This window comes from Podarcis tiliguerta (genome assembly GCF_965153285.1).
Source record: "Podarcis tiliguerta genome assembly, chromosome: 5".
Lineage (NCBI taxonomy): Eukaryota > Metazoa > Chordata > Lepidosauria > Squamata > Lacertidae > Podarcis > Podarcis tiliguerta.
Genome location: NC_139538.1, coordinates 79,775,372 through 79,782,290, shown reverse-complemented (window position 1 = coordinate 79,782,290; position 6,919 = coordinate 79,775,372).

Below are 6,919 nucleotides of genomic sequence, written 5' to 3'. Positions count from 1 at the left end.
GTGCAAAAAAGGAAGCTACAGGGAAAGAGGGCCTTCCCGGTAGTGGCACCCACCTTGTGGAAGACCCTCCCTTCAGATGTCAAGGAGATAAATAGAAGACATCTGAAGGCAGCCCTGTATAGAGACGTTTTAAATGTTTGATGTTCTGTTGTGCTTTTATATTTGTTGGAAGCCACCCTGAGTGGCTGGGGCAACCCAGTCAGATGGGTTACAAATAATAAAAATAATAATACAATAATTATTATTCTGTATTTGGTAACTTTAGTCACTTTTTAGACTGTTGGCTTATTCTGTTAAAATACCCTTCCCTTCTCAACAGCCCTTATTTGATATTATCATACAGCCGCATCCAATTGTGTTGATCCAACTGATTTTATCAACTGGCAGCCAGTTGATGTCATTGCATCAGGTGCAGTGAGATGACATCACTGGAGTATCATCATTGGGTGCCTCCTTGCTTTCTCCTCAGGCATCGTCGACTTGCCACTAGAAGCCTAAAACTTTGCCAATATAATTGTTTTCCACATTACTCCTAGCTAAATTGACATTAAAATGTATTTCCTTCCTTAGTGTATTAAATCCAAATGGATGGCTTTCCTGCTTTGCCTGCCTGCTTTGGTGAAGGGAGGAGCTGTTAGGCTGCTTTCTGTTCCTTTTGCTTTAAATCAGAGGCCCAACCGAAAATTATTTTATTTATAACAGCAGCGGAGACACCTGCTCCTGACATGTGAGACCATTTGGATGACACAACTGGCGACCAACAATAGTAACAGCACTCTGGGCTTTCATTAGAAGCCATGTGATGCTGCTGCAGCCTTGCCAAGTCAAACATAATAATTCCACCCACTGAGAAATAAATATTCCCCAGAGAGCAAGTGAGAGCATGAGAGAGGGAAAGGAGGCTGGCAAAGAGAGATTTTAGTTGTTTACGGGGAAGGAATGGTATCTAAATATCTCTGTATATTTGTTTCTCTATATACCTACATCAATGAACTATACAGCCGGATAAGACAAACGTGCTCTCAGTTCCAGTGGTTGTCTGTGTCTCCTGTCTATAAAATCCAGTTCTCTGTCACACGCCAGAAATACGCGTTTGTGGCCAAGAAATGGGGTATGCAGATGGGAGGCATTCTCAGATCACAATGCCCTCCCTTTCATTTCTGTGAGGCAAAATAAATGGAACTACAGTCTGAGGCATCATTGACAGAGGGGTGTACCTGCCTATGGGCTGCCATGTTTTCCCATATTGCCTTTGTTGTTACGCAGTGTTGCTCCAGATATAGTGTGTGTGTTTGTGTAGGGGGGGGGAGGTGAGGGGAGATAGTGTCTGTCTTGTAGGCCCCCACCAATGTAAAAGAACATTTTGTTACATAGGGCTCCTGACTGTGGCTTTAATATGGAGAAATTGGTTTAAGGGGTATGGGAGAAAACAAGAGAGAGCAGTCGCTTCTCTCCATGCTCAGCCTGAAAATTTAAGAATGACGTCTCACAAATTTAGAGGAAAATTACTCTGAAGAATCCTCAGATCAGCACTTGTTCACACCAACATACCATCAGCATATCTTTCACACCTAGGTAATCCACTGCCCACTGCTTCTACAACTCTGTTTCCTTTGGTGCTGGAAAAGAGCTCTGAGACTTAGGCAAGCCTATGTCCAGGTATCTCACTGGGCTCGGTCCCAGCCATGGCATTATTAGTTTAAGCACAATAGTCTTAGACAACCTATCCATCTTGGTTCTAAAGAGCTCAGCCAATATTAGCTCCAGACCTTGAAAAACAGTTCAGCTGCCAGTCCAGAGACTGTCGGTCATTCTAGGCATAAATGTTGCTCATTTTCGTTGCCGCTGCCACTAAATCCTCTAGTGCTTCACAGTGTCAATTATTACTTAAGCCGTTTGTATCCTGCTTTCCCAACTATTCCTTCAAGGGCAATCTGGTCATTAGCATAGTAGGGTTTGTGGCATTCTCATGAGTGGACAGGTAATTTACAGGAAAAGCTGTAAGTGTTAGGCTTCAAAGTGATGCCTCTTAGTGCCCGTCAGTTGACTGGCACTGAGAGACATTGGCTATGAAGTCCATTTGCAAATAGTTTCAACACAAACCACTTGCAACTGGACTCAACATGCTGACGGACACACCTTCGCCTGTCTTACACCCAGTATCACGTACAATGTCAGGGTGGGGCGGACATGAGTGGCTTGGGGAAAATAGCCTCACAGGCCAAATTAAGACTTCTGATTAGGCCCAAAGGTTGCCCACCGTGGGTTACAGAGAATTGAGAGACAGGTAAGGTTATTGATGAGTGCTTGCCCCTAAGTAAAATGAACAATTTTATCTTTGTCCATTCTTTTTCAAATTAGCAACTGGCCTCCTGACAGTTCTAACAGCACTGGTTTTCTTTCATACTCTGTAGATCTACAGTGCACTTCTAGGGAAGAAAGAGAACTGCACAAATGCACAAAGAAAAAAAAATGCAATTGCTAACCCCCTTGTGAGTATCTGTACATGGAGGTTACTGCAGTGGAAATGAGAATAAGTATGTCTATGAATCGAAAGACAAAACAAATGAACAACTAAATTAGATCTGAGGAAATTGTCTGCAGCAAACAGTATAATGCCTCTTACTCTTAATGCCTTGTTTGTTATTGCCGCTTTGATTTCTATTAATCTGTTATGTTGAATAGTTCAACAAACATTTTGAATCATGGATTGCCTACAAATAGTGTTCACCACATTTGCTGTTAGTGGTAACCTCTGGATGTTGCCATAGCAACATGTCTGCTTCCTGTTTATATCGTGACAAAAATTAAAATAAAAGCGGAAGAAGGCCCAAGTGCCAAATGCCCATGGAAAGGGTGGGAACGATTTATTTACCAAGTGGAGTGGAGAGAAAAAATAACAACAACAACAACAACAACAACAACAACAACAACAACAACAACAACATCATCTAACAATTATTTGCCAGGTATCTTTTAGGATGGTACTTGCAGAATTTGCAGCCACAATATTGAGATCAGATAACAGGCACAAACAACATGAGCTTCTCCCAAGGGTATTCCAGCTGTCTGCTGCCAGAATGCTGGATTACACAGAATTTAGGAGCCATCTAGGAAGACACTTATTCTATACAATGTATTGCAAAAGAAGTGGCTTTATTCACTGCCCAAATTGTGTATATGAAGTTTCCCAAAAAATGCAGATAAAGGACTAAACCTGATCTCGGAGTACCGATTAATACTTCCCAACATTTCTCTGATAAAAATGGAGATGTCCTAAGGAAAAGCAGGACATTCTAGGATCAAATCAGAAACCAGGAGGGTTTCTGTAAATCTGGGACTATCTCTGGAAAACAGGGACACTTGGAGGGTCTTATGCTAAGTTACTTTTTAAAAGCAACTTCCTAACCTGAAGGTTCGTGGACAATATGCTGGTGAAATCTCAGTTGAATAAGATTGTGTGGGCCTAAGCAAAAAGATCTGAGGTAAGAATTTTGGCCCAAGGTGTTTGGGAGGAGTGTGGTGGTGGGGGAGATTGTTTGTAAACTTAAAAGGGGTTTATTGGGGTTGGGAAGAAAAAAAAACCCCCACCCACGGGTTTATTGGGTAACAGGAAATAACTTTATTCTGTCATGCAATGACAAAAGCCCACAATTGTATACCCCTCCCCCACAGTCTTTCTGAGCAGGGATGAAACTAGGCTCTATTTCACCTGGGTCAAAGACCCAGTTTGGCACCCCCTCATGTGCATTTGCACACACATAGAGGCTGGAGGCGTCACATGGGGCAAGAAACCTGGATAGCCCCCCCCCCCTGGCCAGTAGCTATAACACTGCTGAAAGGGCATTATGGGGCATCGTTCTGAGATGGTCTGCTGCCAGAAGGAGTTGCGTGGCAAGGTCCCAAACCCTCCCGGGAGGTGGAATAAAGACACATGCAACAGTATTTTAGATTAATGGGCGAAAAGGGCCACAACTTTATTGGTTACAGAATGTGAGTGGTATTGGCTTAGGCATTGGAAACCACACGACTATATTTGACTTCTGCCCATCTGCAGGAGTCTTGGAAGGGTTAACCACCAGTAGGGGGAGCCCTGCTGATGCACACCAACTAGGAACTCCCCCAGGGTCACCGCTAGGGGTCGTGCCATGGCCCTGGTCTGGGGCTTCAGCTGGAGACCACGTCCCCCGGATTCCTTTAACGGAATACACTTGAATTAGGAGGGGTAGTTGATAACCACTACCTCCCCTCCCCTTCTTCTTCTTTTAAATATTTTTTATTGCTCAATTTCCACATAACAAATTATCAAACCATGTAATCACCTACATAATTTTCTCCCTCCCCCCAGGACTTCCCTCAGCTCCTCTCCCTGATTTCGCTGCACATATTTTCTCTGCATATTTAAAAACTGTATATGTCTTTACATATCTATCCATCATGTTATCAACAATAAATTTGTGTATGTTTAGTCAAAACCTGCCAAGGAGTCCAGTTCATTTTGTTGTGTTTTTAAATAATTTGTGTAAAGTCCCCATTCCTCCTTGAAGTCACAGTTGTCTCGCTGTTTCTATGTCAATTTAGCCAGTTCTGCGTAGTTCATCAATTTCTCTTGCCCCCCAGTTCTTTCTGCCTGAACCGTGTCGCCCCTTAAGCGGATGACACGGAGCTCACCGCCATTAGCCTCTGCAGCGAACCGGAAGTCCTACCTCCCCCTCCCCTTCAACCTAATACTCCAATGCCTAACCGCCAAACCTTATAAAGTTGTGACAATTTACTACGAGGCAGGCGGGAAAACCCAACAGCCAATTTGCCAAGTGGAAAAATTCCTACCAGGCCCCTTGGACAACCAAGGTGACCAACCGAGGTCCATAGCAAGGTCAAGAAATAAAAGAGCCTAACTTAAGGGATGCTGGAGATGGACTGCAAGAAGATCAAACGTATCCATTCTTAAGGAAATCAGCCCTGAGTTCTCACTGGAAGGACAGATCCTGAAGCTGAGGCTCCAATCCTTTGGCCACCTCATGAGAAGAGAAGACTCCCTGGAAAAGACCCTGATGCTGGGAAAGATGGAGGGCACAAGGAGAAGGGGACGACAGAGGATGAGATGGTTGGACAGTGTTCTTGAAGCTACCAGCATGAGTTTGATCAAACTGCGGGAGGCAGTGGAAGACAGGAGTGCCTGGCGTGCTCTGGTCCATGGGGTCACGAAGAGTAGGACACGACTAAACGACTAAACAACAACAGCAACAACAACAACTTAAGGGAGGGAGGTCAGAAGAACTGACTGAGAAGGGAGAAAAACAGGGGTGAGTCCTCAGCCACGGGCAGTTCAAATAGCCCGTGCCACGCCCCTGGACTGTCTGAATTGGACGGCCTAAGGATGATGTGGCTGAGGACCATCCAATGGCGCAGGGGTGATCCTGCCCTGTATGTGTGGGGAAGGCTTGCTCCCAGCGCACAATGGCATCTCCCTGGAAATGGGAAATGGCTTTCCTGCACCAATTAAAGTAGCAAACCAAAGTTTGAAGTCTAAAAGAAGAAAGATAAAGTCCTTGCCACTACTGCTACCCAGTAAGTCTCCCTGAAATTTGTGAATAAATCCCCTGCCCCCAAGGCAAATTTGTGGGGAAGATTTTTACTGTGCACTGAGCTTTTGGAGGTTTAGGTGAGGTACCTCCACATTCCCATCAGCAGCAGGGCTGGAATAAATCGTGCAAAACTGTATCCACTGCAGAACGATTTTTTTGCAAAATAAGAGGCAGTGTGTCGTTCTGCTGGATTTGCATGATTTATGGAGATTGCAGGGTCCAGCTTTGCAGAGTGCAGGGTTACCCCAGTGATTAAGCTTGATTATTTTATATTAGCATCAAGGACACCTGACCCTGTGCTTTACCCAGTACTGAGCATTCCCTCCCCCCCGCCTTCCTTAAGAGCTGGTTTATTTCCTTAACTCTGGCAACATGAGGGAGTGATGCCAGCTTTCCCCCCAGGAGAGATGGTTGGAATCCACTTGTCAGTGGCACTCGCTTATCTTTAAGATTTCTGCCTTGGGACCTTACTTTGCCAAGCGACTCTTGGAAGCTCAAGCAAATCCAAACAAGAACTAAAAATAATGCATCACCAGGGACGCATTAGTATCTGAGCGCCACGCTTCATTCCCTCTGAGGAATCATTGGGGATTTAAATGATCAGTGCTGCATGGTCACAAGTGGCTGGGACTTTAATACTTGAGATAAATGGCTCCCCAGTTCTAGTGAGGATCTCGCTTAGTGAATGAAGCGCCTCCTTCAGCAGTCCAATGGAATGAAACAAAATTGGACTAATATATACAACAGAGAGGGTCTGATAAGTGCCTTGGTTAACTCTGATTCTGGTGCTAATGAGATTGGCTTTCCATGATCACCTTTTCCTTGCTTCGTAAACACTGAAGGCAGCAATGCAATTGCAACATAGCTGCTGCTTCGATCCTTTCCATGTTGGAAACAATGTCGGCTTGTTTTTGAAAGGGAATCCTTGGCTTTTCCATTCAGATAAGTGGGATGTCGCTGCAATCTTAAATACAGCTACCTGGATACTGCTCTTTGAACACACTGGAAGTCATTCTGCATAGATGTGTATAAGGTTGTGCTGTTGCATCTTTAACTTCAGCTGGATGTAAGTTTTACAGGACTAAAGAAACAGGGATAGCTGAAAATACATTTTTTCCATTATTATTTTTTTAAAAAAACAAACATACCATATCTCATGGATCACAGCAGAACATGGAGATTTATTACAATTTTTGTCCACTTAGAAAATTATGTTTATCTGTATGTGTTTCTTGCAGTGAGACCAGGGCTGCTTTTTCCAGCCGGAAGTTGCCGGAACTTAGTTCCGGCACCTCTTAGATGGGTGCCATTGCCTTTATAAGAGAGCAAGG